Source organism: Pinus tabuliformis, chromosome X (assembly GCF_031772625.1).
Source record: "Pinus tabuliformis cultivar Carrire ecotype Pingquan chromosome X, CPIR1, whole genome shotgun sequence".
Taxonomy (NCBI): domain Eukaryota; kingdom Viridiplantae; phylum Streptophyta; class Pinopsida; order Pinales; family Pinaceae; genus Pinus; species Pinus tabuliformis.
Window position 1 is genome coordinate 929,270,867 of NC_142308.1, and position 20,224 is coordinate 929,291,090.

Below are 20,224 nucleotides of genomic sequence, written 5' to 3' on the forward strand. Positions count from 1 at the left end.
AAACGAAACCAATAAAAAAGTCAACTGCTGGCATGAGACAATTAACAACCATGCCCTACTTGAGTTAGATGCTCCTGCATCAGGCTCCTGGGGTAGGTGAAAAATCATGGCTCTCATCCATGAGTTCCTTAACTAAATATCTTGTCCTGTCCATAAGCTCCTCAACTGAATACCCTGCACAATGTATCTGATTTGCATCAAGCCATGTAGTTTCCTCAATAGGGCAATTTTTCCATTTGACCAAGTACTATAGGTATTCTTTCCTACGAGTTTTCCTGGCTACCTGTGTATCGAGGATTCTCTCGATCTCAAGGGGTTGTGCTGAAGGCATTTGTCTCATCCAAGTATCTCCTCCTGTCTCGGTATCCCGATCTGGCCGTGCCGAACTGTTATCTTTAGGACTGGCAATGTATGGAAACAGATCTGCCATGTTAAGAATAGGCGATATGACTATTCCTGGAGGTAGCTGTATTTCATAGGAATTTGCAGAGAATTTGTGTAAGATTTTACAAGGACCAATTTTTTTAAACTTCAACTTATTATACTCACCTTTTGGGAACCTTTCCCTGCTTAAATGTGCAAGGACTTCATCCCCTGCATTAAGTTGTACCTTTCATCATTTTAGATCTGCCTGTTTTTTATACTTATGATTGTTGTCCTTCAATTTCATCTTTACCTGCTCATGTAAGTCAGTCATTGCTTTTGTGAAGTCCTCCCCATCAACACTCCTTCTCTCTAAGTGTCCAAGATCTCGTAGCTCATGCACTCCACGAGGATGCATACCATACAAGATCTGAAAAGGACTGTGCCCTGTACTTTGATTCGATGAGTCATTATAAGCGAACTCCGCCTAGGCAAGTACACGATCCCACATCCGTGAATTTTCTCCAATCAAGCTTTGTAGTAGGTTTCCCAAGATCCTGTTTACCACTTCAGTCTGTCCATTAGTCTGTGGCTGATAAGTGGAACTAGAATTCAACCGTGTGTCCAGCTTCTTCCACAGGGTGCGCCAGAAATGCCCTATGAATTTCACATCCTAGTCAGAAACAATAGACTTAGGCAAACTGTGCAGCCTGACAATCTCTGTGAAAAACAAGTGTGCTACGTGAGTGGCATCACTGGTTTTTTTACATGGAATGAAATGTGCCATTTTAGAAAACCGATCCACTACTACCATAACGGAATCATAACCCGGTTGCATTCTTGGTAGACCCAAGACGAAGTCCAAGCTGAATGAGTCCCACGGTCTACTTGGAATAGGTAGTGGTGTGTAGAGCCCTGTATTCTGGCTGTGTCCTTTCGCCAACTGACACACTTTACACCTGGTTACAAATAGTTGCACATCTCTTCTCATCTTTGGCCAGTAATGAAAGTGACTAAGCTGATCCAAGGTTTTGTCAATGCCGAAATGTCTGGCTAGACCTCCACTGTGCTTCTCCCAGATGATGTTCTCCCTCATCGAACAATCGAGAATACATAGCTATCCTCCTTTAAATAGCAACTTCTCCTATAATTTATAGTCCAGCCATGGGCTGTTATTCCTCAACAAAAGGTTCTGGCAGGCTTCACAAGCCTCCTTGAAATCTGCATATGTCTGATACAAGTCTTTAGGTGTTCAAAACCCAACACCTGTATCGTGCTCTCCTGTAGGAGCAAAGCTCTCCTACTCAATGCATCTACTACCTTTTTGGCCTATCCGCTAATATAATTCAATACAAACGTGAAGATCTACAAGTACTCAACCCACTTTGCATGCTTGTGGTTCAGTTTATGTTGTTGCATCATGTATTGCAATGCAGAATTATCAGAAAATAAAATAAATTCATTACCTAGAAGATAGTGTCTCGAATGCTTCAATGCATGGATGACAACATATAACTCCTTGTCATAAGATGAGTATTGTTTCCTGCTTTCATTCAATTTTTCACTGAAATAAGCAACAGGTTTGTCTTCGTGGCTGAGTACGGCCCCAATGGCTGTACCACTAGCATCACAATGAACTTGAAAAAGTTTTTTAAAATCAGGCAATCTCAAGATTGGCCTTTCAGTGATCTTCTTCTTCAATACCTGGAAAGTTTTCTCTACCGCTTCAGTCCAACAGAAAGGTTGACTTGCCTTTTTTATTGTGTCCAACATAGGTGTGCAGGTTTCACTAAAATTCCTTATGAACTTATGATAGAAACTTGCCAACCCATGAAAACTACGAACTTCGAACAAACTTTTTGGGGATGGCCAGCTAATGATAGCTGCAATTTTCTCTAGGTCCATCTTCAACTCATTTTCTGCAATCACAAAACCCAAATAAACTAATTCCCTCTAAAGAAAAGAACATTTTTTCAAGTTTATCAGTAACTTGTTTTGATGCAATTTCTCCAGCACACTTCGAACATGTCAAAAATCTTCCTCTTTGGTTTTACTGAAAATCAATATATCATCCAGATATACAATCACAAACTTCCCAATAAATTCTTTCAACATCTCATTTGTCAATCGCATAAAGGTACTAGGGGCGTTTCTTAACCCGAATGGCATCACCACCCACTCATATAGACCTTCATTTGTTTTGAAAGTTGTTTTCCTCTCATCCCCTTCTCTCATTATGATCTGGTGGTATCCACTCTTCAAATTGATTTTCGAGAAATATGATGCTCCACTTAAGCAGTCCATCATGTCATCCATTCGTGGCAATGGGAACATGTACCTGATGGTAATCTTATTGATGGCCCTCGAATCCGTGCACATTCGCCACTCTCATCCTTTCTTGGGAGCTAAAACTGTCATAACCGCACAGGGACTTAAGCTCTCCCTTATCAACCCCTTATCCAGCAATTCCTATACCTGTTTTTTGATCTCCTCATTGTCCTTAGGACTCATTCGGTAGACAACCTTGTTTGGCAAACTAGCTCTGGGTATAAAATCTATGTGATGACTGATACTTCTCTTAGGAGGCAGTTTATCCGGCAAATCATCCACCACAATGTCGCTGAACTCCTGCAACATATCCTAAATTTCTTCAGGAAAATCTGCAATTTCAGTGTGTAATAACACTGTTTTCAGCCTCCTCACAATAGCATATTTTATTTCGTTGTCTTCGATCTGTTTCAAAAATTCCTTACCTCCCACCAGTAATGCTTTGACTCCACTAGTTTCTGTTGTTTCTTCCTCCTTGATGGGTACAAGTGTGTGCTTAATCCCATCCTTGACAAACTTGTAACAGTTTGTCTTTCCATCATGAACTACTTTTCTGTCATACTGCCATGGTCTTCCTAGCAGTATATGGCACACGTCCATAGGCATAACATCACAAATAACCTTGTCCCGATATTTACCAATATGGAACTCAACCTCACACTGTTCATCCACTAACAGTTGATGCCCTTTATGTAGCCACAACACCTTGTAAGGAGTAGGGTGCTTCAATCTTTTCAAACCCAACTTATCCACCATCTCTGTGGCCACTAGATTATTAGTGCTCCCACTGTCGATAATCAACTTGCAGCATTTTCCGTGTGACTTACAAACAGTATGGAACAATGCCTTCCTTTGGGTTTGCTCAGCTGTCTCCTTTGCTGGTTTCAGTAATACCTTATTTAAAACTAAGGCCTCCCCTGTCTTCGGCACATTCTCTACCTCCAGAGGTGGTGCCTCTGCTTCCTCTATTTGGGCAACATACGCTACTCTTGCTCTACCTGCTCACCCTCCGGGCATTCAAAGGATTTGTGCCCCCACTTGTGGCACTTGTAGCACTGGTAGGCAGCTCCTCTACCTCTGCCATTTCCCCTTCCTCTCTAGTATGGCCTTCCTCCTCTAGTACTACCCTCCTTTTCTGTTGTCCCTGAGGTTTTTGAGCTGCTGCCCTCTTCACTGTTGTTGGTAGTTCTTCCTCTGCCAAATGACTGTCCTTTTCCTCTGCCACTTCCTCGTCCTCTCCTGGCATTCTATTTCCTTGTGATCTTTTCCTCTGCCTTTAAGGCACTCTGATATGCTTCCTCTATGGTCTTCGGGGAAAGAATACTTATCTCTTCCAATATCTCCAACCTCAAGACATTTACAAACCTTGTTGTTTTTTCTAGGCTGTCCTTAGTATAACCAACTCTCAGATTCGCCTGATAGAATTCCTCAGTGTATTCCTTCATCATCATCCCTCTCTGCCTCAAATTCTGTACATATCAATGCAAAACAATCTGGTAATCTTTGGGTAAAAATTTACCCTTCATTTTGATGATCATTCTGGACCACTTCGTGATAGGTTGCTTATTCAACCTTCTCCTCTCTGCCTGGACATTGTCCCACCATAAGGCTGCATGTCCTTTCAACTTAGTGGCAGCAAATTTAACTCTTTTATCTTCGTTGACCTCCTCACACTCAAAATATTTATCCAATTCACTAACCCAGTCCAACAGCACTTCTGTGGACAAGCTTCCATCATAGTTTGAAATCTCTGGTTTTGGCTTAAGGCTAGCCATTAAAACTGACCTCAAGAGTCTAAGTTTAGGTCCTCCATCTGCTCCCTCCTACACAATGGTAGTTTCCTCTTCGTTGTCATCTCCTACATCCTGCTCTCTTCTCCTTCCTCCTTCCACTGCTTCTAGGCAAGCATTCAAAATCCGAATCTCTTCCCTCAATCCTTCATCTACTGCTCGTCGATTGCCTCCGCCATGACCTCTTCTTTTGACTTCCATTTTATAAGAAAACTAAATTAACTAACCTGCTCTAATACCAAATTTGACGGGCCCAGCCTCCATCCCTCGGATAAAGTGTTGACAAACTATAATTAATGATTTACCAAAGCTGAAATAAAGTGGCACCTTTAAGTACAACCTTAATTGATTGAGTTTTGATTTATATGATTTAATCTACGGTTGTTGTATGGTGTGATTGTTGTGATGAGGACAAGTGTCCTGTCCTCATTCTCTGTTCCCCTCCTGCTCTTTCAATCGATTGAAACCCTAACTTGTCTCATTTTGAGTGTTTGCTCCGTCGCTTTGGGTCTCTGCTCCGTCCTAGCTAAGGGTTTGTAAGCTTGCTACTGGCTGTTGAGTGTTGAAGGTTGGCTCTGTCAGTTTCGTTTCCCCATACTCGTTCTGGTATTGTACGGTGGGTTCTGGGCAGGCAAATGGAACATTTTCTCTGCTTCTGGCTCGACGCCTCAACTCCTCTAGGTTTGCTCTATTTTGTCGACAGAAAATCTTGTGGGTTTTGTGAAACCCTGGTTCGAGACTTCGAAGGATTTTACTATCCACTCTCTGCAATTTTTGTTGATGTTATTGTTGTTGAGTTCATCCTTTGTTTACTCATTTTACGTAGTCATCCTTCAATTAAAACTCTGTTTGTCCTATTTGCAGGTTACGCTATGGAGCGGCTCGGCTCTCTGACTAGTTCCTGACACTGGTTTGATAGGTAGGTTCTTTCTCCTTGCTAGCTATTTCTCTCTCATTATTCTGCAGACACTGACATTGTTGCTCCTTGTTACAGCGGGCAACTCCTTAGCTGCGACCTTTGCAATGCAACCCTCGGTTGGCCTCAGTTGGTTCGCTCCTCCGGTAAGTCTATTCTTCTGCAACCTGTTCTTCTAGTTTTTGTTTCTTCGCACTTTGCTATCACTAACATTCACTGGTGGGTGACTATAGGTGGCTGGTCGCAGTCCTGTTGTGGAGTTTCTTGTGCCCAAATTCAACCTCTTGCACCCAAAATCGGGTAGTGCCGTTCCCTGGTTCTTTTGCAGATATGTGCTTTTAGTTTGTTCTTTGTTCTATGCTCAGGAGGGTTATAGTCTGCATGTTTATGGCTCTGAGCCTGTAGCGGCCTTTGTAACTAAATATATGTATGACTATAATTATTGTGGCCTTCGGGCATGTATATGGACTGTCAGACTATTTGGTTCTATTCCATTTCCTGAACAGAGGGTTTCTACTGTACTTGCATATATGTATATTTTAATTAAAAAAACTCATTTCCTGTTTGGAAGTTATTAAATGATAATGAAATAGTTCGTTACTTGTAGCTTATCTTGGTTAAGGTTTACTTGTCTTTATGGACTTGCCTGGTTATGCAATTGAATGCTCTACTTGTTGTACAACTTCAATCATGCATCTGTAATTATTCGCTTACAAAAAGAATGAATAGTCTTTAGTGGTTATTTACTTGTAAAAAAAAAGAATGAACATTTTATAGTGGTTCAGTAGGAGATTCTTTTAGTATAGGAAAGCAGATATCTATTTCTCTGTTAAAAATACTACTCTCTCTCTCTTATTTTCTTTTCTCAATCTATGATAGATCTTCTCATTACATTGATGTGTTTTCTTTCTACATGTTGTGGGCAGTTAGCAAACTACCTGGTAGTTACATTTCGTAGTTTTAAGTAATTGTCCTTTTCTTGATGTAAAACTAAAAACAAACTTAAGTATAAAATAAAATGAAAATAAAAACAAGTGATTAACAAACTCTAAACACTGGCTAAGACAACCACTAAACAAAACCAATAAAAAATTCAATTGCTGGCATGAGACAATCAACAACCATGCCCTACTTGAACTAGATGCTCCTGCATCAAATAAGGTTCTACATAAAATAAAGATATGGAGGTCATAGTTTTGTAATTAATGTTTAGTTTTATATTTGTTGGATATTATTTTTGTGTTCTATTATGTAGGATAATAGAAATGTAAATAAAAGTTACAATAAAAAGTATAAGGCTCAAGGGCTAAACTTATTGGACAAGTAAAATTCATAATAAGATGTTGTTAGTTTTCCCTATAGGTTTTAGTGCTTTTATAATACTGAACAAGATTGATTAAATTGTAGAGAACATAAGTGACTCACAAAATTTATTGTGAAACTAGATTCAAGAACCCAAATTACTTGAACACTTAACAATCAAATAATAAATCTACAACTAAGAGATAACATAATCAAATTGTGGTCAACAATTAAATCGTTTCTAGGTTGTGTTGATATAATACTCAGATTGCTAGAAAATTCAAATTAATATTTTTTAAATATTTATTTGTCTGAAAGAAATCATATATCACAAGGAATCATATGGGGACTAGGTGTGTGGGTGAGTGTGAGAGAAATAATGATCGGAAGGAATGGGGACCAAAGCTAATGAACAAGTATTTGAAACCAAGCATGGATGGTTTGAATTGCTAGAAAATTGATGTGAAGGTGTGGATACAATGGATGTGTGAAAAGAAAATTTAAATGGGGATATGGAATGGGCTACGTGGAATAAAGGATTGCAAAGAATTGGGAATGTGGAGATGCAAAGGAAAAAGAAGAGGGAACTTGAGTGAGGGTGTGAATGGATAATAGATGGAATATGAGTAAGGATTTATTGAATGAAAACATAGAACTATAATTCAATTCAATGAATGGAGCACATACAACCAATAAGGATGCGATATGAATGGTGGAAGTGTTCATGGAGTGGCAAGGATAAGTTCATGGAGAATGAGAGTTTTGATGATGTAGGAGATGACGCAAAAGGATGCACTGGATCGAGGGATGGAAAACATATCTAGTGCACATGAAGTCGATGTAGTGAGGGAACATGAGTATGAATAGCTATGAAAGCAACTTGCAAGGTATCAATTTAATAATCATATACTTTATTATTCTTTAATGATGATTCCATTGTACAACACATCAATATATCAAACATTAATATTAATATTATGCAGAGTATTGAACTCACAACCTATCAATTAATGATTACTTAGAAATTTAATCATGTTCAAACTTGTATCACAACTTTGAAACTCAGGTACAAGGTTAAAAGGGCATTCATAAATGTACATTGTTTTCATGATTATCATATCATACATTAAATCATATATCAAAGAAATTGTGCCTTATGGATTCGTGAAATGCTAAACAATTTAAATTGAAAAAAATAAAAATAAAGTACACATCATGAGTTTAGATTCCATTGTAAAATGTGTGACAATTAAGAACACAATTAAAGTAAAAATCAATGCGGACATTGATTAGTAAATTTATTTGAGCATTAAAAATTAAAAATAAAAGATATGTATGGGTTTATAATAAAAATTATTGTAGATTCAAATATAAGAGTAAAAATGAAATAAATGGCACTTAAATTATTGTTAAGTAACTTAATAGACGATCTATCTTTTTCTTATTAATAAATATTAATTATAATTTTAACCATTAACAAAATAAATAAATAAAATAAAATCAATATCTCATTCTAATTCACAAATAAGTACATGTAATAATTGGAGAGAAATTGATGTGAATACACACAAAAAGATGTATTCCCAGATTCCAAAATAAAATACAGATAGATAGATAGATAGATAGATATAACCCACTCAATAAAATAAGACCAAGGATACATTATTAAAATAATGAGAAATATGATTCTTATTACAAAGCTTAATAAATAAGAAATTCAAATAAATTATAAACTACCAAAGTCAAAAAGTGAATATAAAAATAAATTAAGATCAATAACATAAATATAATATATAAAAATATATAAAAATATAAAATATAAAAAGGGGAAATATTGATTTATGTATTATTTACAGGAAATTTTTACACAGGTTGTCTAGAAATAAATCTTGCACTTCTAAACCTCTTTAGAAAACATTCACATCCAAAATGATTAGAAACATCTTCTAATAATTGCTACCATCAATTTCTAGATGTTAAATGAGTTCTGATAATAATTTGAGGATAAATATGATTCTATCAAGATACTCACAGCAATGCCATTTTAGTAACATGCTCGAAACTTCTTATGTGTTGAGCTAGCACCAAAAAAAAAAAAACTGCCAGAGATATAGGTCATAAATCCAATCATATTGTTGGAACCCATTTGATCAAGGGAATATGGGTCATGTCCATCAACCTCAAAATGCATGCGAAGTTAAGGGGAAATAGTCTCATTCATACTAATAGAAATAATAGTATTATATATATATATATATATATATATATATATATATATATATATATATATATTTTGGTATTTTTTTATTTCAAGGTCAAGATCACCAGTTTAATTCTCTTCACACTTTTAGGATTCAAATTTATGATTAAGCTAACATCAAGTGATCCCTTCACACAAATCTTTTTAATTTAAATATTTCATAAATGAATAAATGTAACAGCCACTAATTCCATAAATCCATCAAACAAATAGAATATATATATATATATATATATATATATATATATGGATTTCTCTACTCACATATTAATGTATATATAAATGGATTTTCTTATATAAAAAATATTATTTAAGATTAAAATGTTGATGAAATTTATATATAATATTATTAAAGATTAAAATAGTGATGAGATTTGACATTTTCAATATATACTAAACAATGTTTTTATTATATATTATTATTATTATTGTAATTTAATATATTACGTAGTTTATATTATTATTCCATAAAATCAAACTTAATAATCATAATAGATATTTAATAAATTTAGAAATGCACATAATTTTATAAATATTCATAGGTTCAATGGTTATAAGTATGCTAATATAATGTATGATATGTAATAGCTTGAATTTAAAATATAATTATAGGTTTAAATTATATGCATAAATTTTAGTAATTAGGTGATAAATATGAGGAAAATCTAATTGATAATTAGATAATATATGAGTGTAGTGGGTGATCAATATTAGGGGTATTTTTTAAGGATTTAAATATTTTCCTATGTATTTTATTGTAGGTGACCATTTTGGTTTAAATATTCATATGTATAGATTGTAGGTGAATATTCAATAAAAAACATATAATTTACTACTAGAATTGATAATTTTTTGGTGAATATCATCCATTTAATCATAAATATGTAAAAAATAGGCGATTTTTTAACCAAATTAGGGAGAAATTTTTTTTTGAGAAAATATCCAAAAAAAATAGCCCATTTACAAAATTTCAACCCTAAAATTTTTGCTAATCAAAACATACCTCTAAGTTAAGAAAAAACTATTTCACTTACAATTTTGTAGAGATCTAACCGACATATACTAGTATGTGACATAGAACACTACAACTAACATATTGGGAACAACTCTCCACCTAACAATAGACTTATAAATTGTGGTATTTTTATAATTGAACACGTTCAAACCCTCAATCAACTACTTTCTTAGAACTCTCCCAAGAAAATGAATGTCTCACATCCTCCTTCTCATTTGTTAAATAAATCAACTTGTTCAAAAAATGTAAAGAAAATCTTCAATCAACAACTTTCTTAAAATTATCCAAAATAAATGAATATCTCACATTATCCTTCTCATTCTTTAAATAAATTAACTTGTTTCAAAAATGTAAAAAAACTCTTCATACACACATCCATGTGTCATTAGACAATTTTTATTTTTTATTGTAAGTTTTTCTTACCTTAGTATTTTTTGCACAATTTATTCTGACTTATTTGATTCTTTTACTTTTTAAAAATGTTTCTCTTCTATTTTTAAAAATGTTTTATTTTCTTTACATATTATTATTACTGCAAGGTGATAAAACCATTATTTAACTAAAAATCAAATGACATTAAATAAGATTCGCATTATAAAACTATTTTTTGTTGCTCAATTGTTTTTTCCTTATTTTGCAATGATGACTTGTTCTTATCTTGCCATGATGGCTAAAGTACAGTTATTCATAAAATCTACCACACTGAGAAATATACAACATATTCATAAAATCTATCACACTGAGAAATATACGAGATAAGTCACATTGAACTATGAAAAGTGATTGAAATATATAAAATACTTTATATCAAAGGCATTCGTTGTTCAACCAACCCATGAAAGTTTGTGTTAATCCAGCACAAAAGGTGAAGCCGTAGAATCAAAGCCTTCATCGTATAAAAAAACAGTCTACCCCAAAGATGCTAACGACCCACACACCCTCATGTTAGGATAATGGAGCATTACAATATGCATTGAGCTTTTCAACATTCATTAAGTCATTCTAATGGTTTATATATATATATATATATATATATATATATATATATATAATATTATATCAAATAAACCATATATTTTCTAAATCCATATATATTTTAAAATAATAGAATTTGATTATTATTTATATAATTTTGACAATTATGTTATGATAAGTTAATATTTACATAGACATAAAATATATTTATGATATTCCATTATTTAAAAATTAATTAATAATATTTTTCTTTTAATTTAATTTAAGAAATAATGTAGTTTTTAGTTAATTATAATGATAATTAATTTTGGTTTATTAATAATAAGAATTATTCTTATTATTAATTAATAATTAAATTATAATAAATTAAAAACTAATATTTTATAATATAAAACTAATTATGAATATATAATTTAAATTTAAATTTTATATAAATTAAAATCACAATATTCAAATATAAAAATATCTCATTCAATATCTAATATATCTTTAAAATTAATGAAAATTTTTATTAAATAAAAACTATAAAAAAATTTATCACATTTAAATTTTTATTACATAATTACAAAAAATCCTTTTAAAAATATACACAAACTTGATTTTGAATAATATTATTATATAAATTCATTTAATTACACATAACAAACTTACTACCATATTTCTTTATTACATAACAATCACACTTAATAATACCTCACTTTAATTTAACTATATTTAAACTATGCAATAGGACTACCTACTATGTAGCATTGGTTATATTCACTTCAATTTTTTTCTTTCTTTATTAATTATTATTATTTTTATTATTTTTTCCATTGATTATTATTATTATTATTATTATCATTATATAATAGAAGAGATAATTACATTTAAAACCATTATAATTTCAAGAATGCAAAGAATGGATATTAATATTAGACACTATCATTTAACATATAATGTAGTTCTATCTTTTGTCTCTTAATCTCTCTAAATAAACTAATGCCTAAAATGGTATTATTGCAACACCATCCAAATAAGATAACGGTCAAGTGAAGTGATCAATTGATGTAATACCTAGTGCTTAGAGCTACTTAATCCCTTCTACTTCCCTTATCATGTTCCTACAATAAGAATAAGGTTTTACATAAAATAAATATCTTGAGGTCGTCCTTCTATAATTAATGTTTATTTTTATATTTGATCAATCTTTTTTTGTGTGTTCTTTGTAGGATAATATAAATGTATATAAAAACTACAATAACAAGCATACTACCCAAGTGCTAAACTTAAAACTTAAAGGCTTAGTAAAACTCATAATAAGATGTTGTTAGTTTTCCCCATATGTTTTAGTGGTTTTATAATAGTGAACAAGATTAATTAAATTGTGGAGGACATAAGTAATTCACAAAAGTAAAAGTGAAATTAGATTCAAGAACCCAAATGACTTGAACACTAAAATGTCAAATAAGAAATTTACAACCAAACTATAACGAAAATAAGAAAAAAAAGGTAGATGACAATACATGTAGGATTAATAAATAATCAACTCTACTACATGAATTCTGTATTTTAATTTGAAATGTGTTACATTCAAATAGTGACATAGGAGTAATAATGTTTGCATAGAATCACTTGGGCTTGTCTCAATGCTTGTGGTATGGGAAATACAAGGAAAAACAAAAACATTTAACTAACAAATGCAATGGAAATAAATTTATGGTTTTAAAGGATATAATAATAGTAGTAGACCAAGCAAATCATTTAAAGAATCAAGTATGAACAAATTTACTATGAATTAATTGATTGGACTAACTAAAAATTAATATGTCTCATTTTCAAAAAAGAAAAATGTGATCCATTGTTAGGTCCCTATAATACTAGTGATTACCCCATTATTATTGTAGTTGTATCCCTTATTAATAATGTTGTGCCCCTATTGTCCCCATATTGTTATTACTGTGCCCCATAGATTCCTTCTATTGTTATTTTTGTGCCTTTATATTATTATTGTTAGGTCAGCTTGGTTATATTGTGACGCCTTAGACTCCTATATATAGAAAGGAGGTTTTGTCATTTGTATCATCAAAGAATTGTTCATTTATGTAATGTAAAGGAGGTTTCCCCCTCAAAGAGGCTGAATTCTAAGGCATTCATCTATCTTTTCTATCTTTTTATGAGTTGGTTTCATAACATTTGGTATGAGAGCTTGGGATTCTAGGGTTTCGCTGCTCCAAACAGGTCATCGCGGCATTTGTGCTATAACCTTTTTTCTATGACGTTTCAGAAACTAAAACAAAAACCCGTTTGGGTTGAAATTGTTCTAAACCTCGGGTCCGAAATTCAGAGCTTTTCGTGATATATTTGCGGAGATATGATCTGAGGAAGTTGACCTTTTCGCAGACTCTCGAATTACATTCCAAATGGTTGACCTGGGAAAAATAGTCATAACTTTTGTTTTGAGCATCAGATTGAAATTTCGTAATAAGTTACAAAAAGAGGATGGACCGTAGTTTTTTGTGTATATTTTTTAGATCCTAAGGTCAAAATAGTGACACGTGGCACTTCATACAAGTTCGCTCTTCTGAAAAGGTATATAATCAGATCATCTTGGGAGATTGTGCATAACTCTTTCTTGGAGAATATAAATTCGATCAGACTGGTGGCATTGGAAAGAGGATGCAAAGGGCTACTGGAGGTCGCAATTTCAAAACTAGAAGATCTAAACTTACAGAGATATACCAGATGCAATATCGAGCTCCTACAAAGTGAAAAAAATGTGTGTAGATTTTTTAACTTTTTGCATAAGCGTGGTTTGAAAAATTAGTTTGAAGAAATTCAAAGGGCATAGTGAAGCATTATTATCGATAATTGATGCCCCGAGGAAAGAAAATGCAAAAACCTAGTAAGCAACCTGAAAGCTCTAGCATGACTCATGAAAAAGAGGAAGAAATACAACATGATATATCAAAATTATGAGACCAAATGCAACAAATGTCACTCACACAAAAAGTAACAAAATCTAAGATGGATGGTTTAAAGAAAGATGTAGAAGTTAAGATGAATGACATGGAAGCTAAGATGGACGATTTAAAGATAGATTTGAAGATAGATTTGAAGACAAGCATGGATGATTTGAAGACAGGCTTGGAAGATTTGAAGACAGATTTGACAAAGTTTCTGCAAGAAATGCTTACTAATGATGAAAGGGTAGTAAAGGAAACTCATGATGAGAACAAGATAAATGTTAATCATGATTTCATAGACTCTAACGTTGGATCGAAGAACCACCATATTCCAAAAATTGAAATGAAGAAGTTTGATGGCAAGGATCCCGCAACATGGATACTATAGATGGAGTAATTTTTCGATCTCCATAATGTGTAGAACACACAAAAGGTACATATTGCAACTTTATATTTGGAACCAAATCAGCTTGTATGGTATCGAGGGCTTTGCTCTCGTAAACAAATTGTCACTTGGGCAATTTTTATGGAAGAAATGACAGCACATTATGAGGATACAAAAAGCAACACTTTTTTTAGCCAATTGATAAGTCTCAAGGGTTCAATGATGGGTCACATTGAGGACTTCCAAAAATTGAACATAAGGGTAAAAGATATTCCAGAGGAGCATAGGATTGATGTGTTCATAGGGAATTTAAAGGATAATATCCAACATGAGGTTCGCCTTTGGGAACCTGATTCATTAGAGAAGGCATTCAGGTTAGCAAGAAAAGTGAAAAGCAAAATTATGGCAACCAAGAAACCTACCACTCACAACTATAAAGATGGAAGTGTTGTTGCACCTAGCATTCCACAACCTATAAGGTTGACACCACAACAATTGGAAGAAAAAAGATCAAAAGGGCTTTGTTACAATTCTGATAGCAAATACACTAAAGGTCATAAGTGTGCTGAGAAGAAATTATTCTACATAGATTGTGAAGAGGAGGAATAAAAAGAACAAGAGATGTCAAAAGAAGAGGATATACTCCAGGGACAAACCCTAGATAAAGAAGTAATGAATCCGACCATATCTTGTAATGCATTGGCTGGAATTAGCACTCCTGAAACTATCAAGATAGAAGGACATATCAAGAATAAAAAGGTAATAGTGTTTATTGATTCAGGAAGTACCCATAATTTTATTCATTGTAAGATAGTAAAAGAATTGAATTTCTTCCTATATCTAGCACCAAAGTGTCAAGTGATGGTTGCAAGTGGAGGAACCATAAATTGCTCTGGAAAGTGCCATAATATCAAGCTATCCATGGGAGAATATGTATTGAATATCCCAATGCTTTCCATTCCAATTGGAGGTGTTGATGTTGTACTAGGAGTCCAATGGCTACAATCCTTGGGTACAATAGCTTTTAATTTTCACGAACTTTTCATGAAATTTTTTGTGGAAGGAAAGGAAGTTGAATTAAGGGGTATTGCAGGGAAACCGGGAAAGATAATCAGCTCTAACGGTATGACAAAGCTTCTAACAAAGGAACAATGAGGTGTAATTGCACAATTATGTTCACTAGATGTTTCCACATCGAAATCAACTATTTCTCCAGATCTCCAAAAGGTCTTTGACAATCATTCCAAGGTATTTGAGACTCCCAAAGGTCTCCTACCTATTCGTGATCATGATCATGGTATTCATTTGATTCCAGGAAGTGTTCCTCCAAACATCAGGCTGTACAGATATCCCTATGCCCAAAAGAGTGAAATTGAACTTATGATTGCAGAAATGCTAGAGGCTGGTATAATTCAACCTAGTCAAACTTCTTTCTCTGTTCCAGTAGTATTGGTGCACAAGAAGGATAGATCATGGCGCATGTGTGTAGATTATAGGGAGCTCAACAAGCTCACTATTAAATATAAGTTTCCCATTCCTGTCATTGATGAATTATTGGATGAATTGCATGGACCAATTTACTTCACCAAGTTGGATCTTCATTCAGGATATCATCAAATCAGAATGAAGACTGAAGACATTTTGAAAACATCATTTAGAACTCATGAGGGTCATTATGAATTTTTGGTCATGCCTTTTGGCCTTACCAATGCACCTTCTACATTTCAAGGTTTGATGAATTCCATTTTCAAACCTTCCTTAGAAAATTTGTGTTAGTATTTTTTGATGATATACTAATCTACAGTAAGTCTTGGAAGGATCATGTTGAACATGTTGACAGGGTGCTACAACTATTGGAGGAGAAATAATTATATGCAAAAAGATCCAAATGTTTCTTTGGAGTACAAGAGGTGGAATATCTGGGTCATATTGTATCTCATGAAGGAGTTAAGGTAGACCCTAGCAAAACTAAAGCCATTAAGGAATGGAAAATCCCCACATCCATAAAGCATCTGCAAGGATTTCTCGGGTTAACAAGGTATTATCGCAAGTTTGTTAAGAATTATGGGAGAATAGTAGCACCTCTAACAACATTATTGAAGAAAGATGCATTTTCATGGACTCCAGAAGCAACAAAGGCCTTCGAACATCTTAAAGAGGCAATGTGACAAGCACCGGTCTTAGCTACACCGGACTTCACAAACACCTTTATTGTGGAATGTGATGCTTCAGGAAATGGAATTGGTGTTGTTTTAATGAAAGATGAAAGACCCATTGCTTTCGAAATTCGTCCAATCAAGGGAAAGTTTTTACACAAAGCTATTTATGAGAAGGAAATGTTGGCAATACTACATGCACTTAATAAATGGCGACCCTACCTAATGGGAAGACACATCAAGATAAAAACGGATCATGATAGCCTTAAATACTTTTTATAACAAATATTATCCTCTGAAGAGCAACAAAAATGGGTCACAAATATGTTGGGTTATGACTTTGAAATCATCTACAAAAAAGGAAAGAAAAATGTTGTGGCAGATGCACTCTCAAGAAAGGATGAGGATGTGGAAGCATTGTTGTGTGCCATTTCTATTATCCAACTAGATTGGATAAACGAAGCAAGGGAGAAATGGAAGAATGACGAATAAGTGTGGGCACTTATTCGAAAGTTACAACAAGATTCCAGTACATCTAATACATTTAGCTGGAAAAATAATTCGTTATGGTACAAAGATCGCATATACCTCTGTAAGAATTCCCAACTCAAACAAAAGATTCTTATGGAATTGCACACTTCTCCCTTAGGAGGGCACTCAGGATTTTTAAAAACTTACCACAGGGTTAAGAAGGAATTTTTTTGGGATGGCCTTAAATTGGATATTCAAAAGTTTGTGGCGGAATGTTTGGTTTGCCAACAAAATAAAGTTGAAACAATTAAGATCCCAGGTCTATTACAACCTTTATCCATTCCAAGCCAATGTTGGGAGCAGGTTTCAATGGATTTTATCATAGGTTTACCCAAGTCTGAGGGAAAGAGTGTCATCATGGTGGTAGTGGAAAAACTTACCAAGTATGCACACTTTTGTGCATTATCACATCATTTAAAGCCAGTAGAGTTTCTACCGGATTTATGGAAGCAATTCAAAAGCTACATGGAAACCCAAAGATTATTGTAAGTGATAGAGATCCCATTTTCACTGGAAATTTTTGGACAGAATTATTTTCTTGTCTTAGTACTCAGTTAGCTCATAGCTCATCTTATCATCCTCAATCTGATGAGAAAACTGAGATTGTAAACAAATGTTTGGAAGGATATCTTCATTGCTTTGTATCTGATAAACAGACACAATGGTTCAAATGGTTTCCTCTAGCTGAATGGTGGTATAACACTTCCTACCATACTGCAACAAAAATGAACCAATTTATGGCACTTTATGGATATCAGCCACCATCCATCACATCATATTTAAGAGAAAAATCTAAGGTTCAAGCCGTGGAACATCACATCGAGCATCAACAACAAGTTCTCCAACTCTTAAAGGATAGCCTCGTGTTGGCACAAAATAGAATGAAACAACAGGCAAATCAACATCGCGGCGAAAGAAGTTTTGATGTAGGTGACTGGGTATCCCTATGGCTACAACCATATAAACAAATGTCCCTCAAGCAAGCTAAGAAGGATAATAAATTATCACCAAAGTATTATGGTCCGTACAAGGTGTTGCAAAAGATTGGTACTATGGCATACAAATTGGAGCTTCTTGTAGCTTCTCGAGTGCACCCAGTTTTCCATGTTTCATGTTTAAAGAAGGTTATAGGCGACAATCTCCCATTTTAAACAATATTTCCAGAACTTGACAAGGAAGGAAAAATTATATTAGAACCGGAAGCAGTCACAGAAACAAGAACTCGACAGCTACAAAATCGATCAATTTCGGAGTATCTCATCAAGTGGAAGAACTTATCCGCTGAAGATTCCACATGGGAGGATGAGAATTTTATACAGAAGCATCCAGAACTACTCAAGCGTTGAGAACAACACATTTTTTGAAGGAGAGGGGCATGTTAGGTCCCTATAATACTAGTGATTACCCCATTACTATTGTAGTTGTATCCCTTATTAATATTGTTGTGCCCCTATTGTCCCCATATTGTTATTACTGTACCCCATAGAATCCCTCTATTGTTATTTTTGTGCATTTATATTATTATTGTTAGGTCGGCTTGGTTATATTGTGACCCCTTAGACTCCTATATATAGAAAGAAGGTTTTGTCATTTGTATCATTAAGTAATTGTTCATTTATGTAATGTAAAGGAGGTTGCCCCCTCGAAAAGGCTGAATTCTAAGGCGTTCATCTATCTTTTATATCTTTTTGTGAGCTGGTTTCATAACATCCATACAATCTATAAATCTATAAAAATACTATTTTTATTATCTAGCACCATTAGGCCCTAAGAATATATATATATATATATATATATATATATATATATATATATATATATATATATATATATATATTTCAACATACTTTGTTTTTAGTTTCATAAAATTTAATTACAATTTTGTTTTTCATTATTTCTCTTTAAGTAATTTAGAGACTTGATAGTATTGGTTCTCTTGATAGGGAACCTTCCACATCTACAAGTTTTAATGCATACACTTACACTAGCTTATGTCTAATCTTGTTAGGATTAGGATTACGAGACAGAATAAAAAATGTTGGAATGAAAGAATTTGGATAATAATGTATTAATGTGCAAGTTACTAAAGCTACAAAATAGGTGAATGCATGGTATAGTTCCCATGCTCTTTTAAAATGTTAGATGTAGATATAAATGAAAATGCAAATGTAAGTTCATTTAGTGGTCACTAAGGAACACTTAAATTGTTTAGTTAATGCTATAGTCAAGGGAAATTGAACTTGAATATCTTTGTCATAATATTTTTAAATTTATGATGTTAGATGAATCTTCCACTAATGTCTAATGTTAATATCAACCACTATTATTGTGGCTAAATTTTAGTTAAAATACATGGAAACATAATATTGTATAACATTGTGGAGATATATAGATCTTGATTTTGTAATTTTATAAGCAAACAATAAATTTATAACCACTATGAATTTACTTAAAATTTTGAATTAGATATTGAAAATATAGTAAGTATTTAAGTAATAAGTTATTAAAAAAAACATAGTTTGCAATGCATCTCATCTATAACAATTAAAAATTAAAATATAATATATCATAAACATAACAATTACATTAGGATGATACAATATGATACCAAAATGAAGAAATAATGAAAGGATGATTAACTAGACATAGTAGATAAGGAAGTGAAAAGGGGTGAAGAGTCTTATGGTTAGGAAGTGGGGGCAAATTTTAGCTAAGGAGAAGGAGGTTGGAAGAACTTGGGTTTTGGTGGTAATTTTGGTAAGGGTTTAGGTTTCAAGAAATCTTGTTTTGGCCACAGTTTGGGTAAGGGTTTTGGTTTCAAGAACTTGGGCTTTGGTGGTAGCTTAGGCATGGGTTTAGGTTTCAAGAACTCTAGCTTTGGTGGTAGTTTCGGTAAGGGTTTTGGTTTGAAGAACTTGGGCTTTGGTGGTAGTTAAGGCATGGATTTAGGTTTGAAGAACTTGGGCTTTGGTGGTACTTGAGGCATGGGTTTAGGTTTGAAGAACTTGGGCTTTGGTGGTAGTTTGGGTATGGGTTTTGGTTTCAAGAACTTCGGCTTTGGTGGTAATTTGGGTAAAGGTTTAGGTTTGAGGAATTTGGGCTTGGGTAATGGCTTAGGCTTCAAGAAGGGAGGAGGCTTGAGTAGAGGTTTTGGTTTGAAAAACTTAGGTTTAAGAAATGGTTTAGGCTTCAAGAAGGGAGGAGGCTTGAGTAGAGGTTTTGGTTTGAAAAATTTAGGTTTAAGAAATGGTTTAGGCT

The 20,224-nt window shown here is 33.6% G+C and overlaps 1 pseudogene; it reads left to right on the forward strand.

Moving 5' to 3' along the window:
• Positions 1–4,521: 4,521 nt before the first annotated feature.
• Positions 4,522–20,224, forward strand: part of LOC149142731 (disease resistance response protein 206-like) — a 44,314-nt pseudogene continuing 28,611 nt past the window's right edge.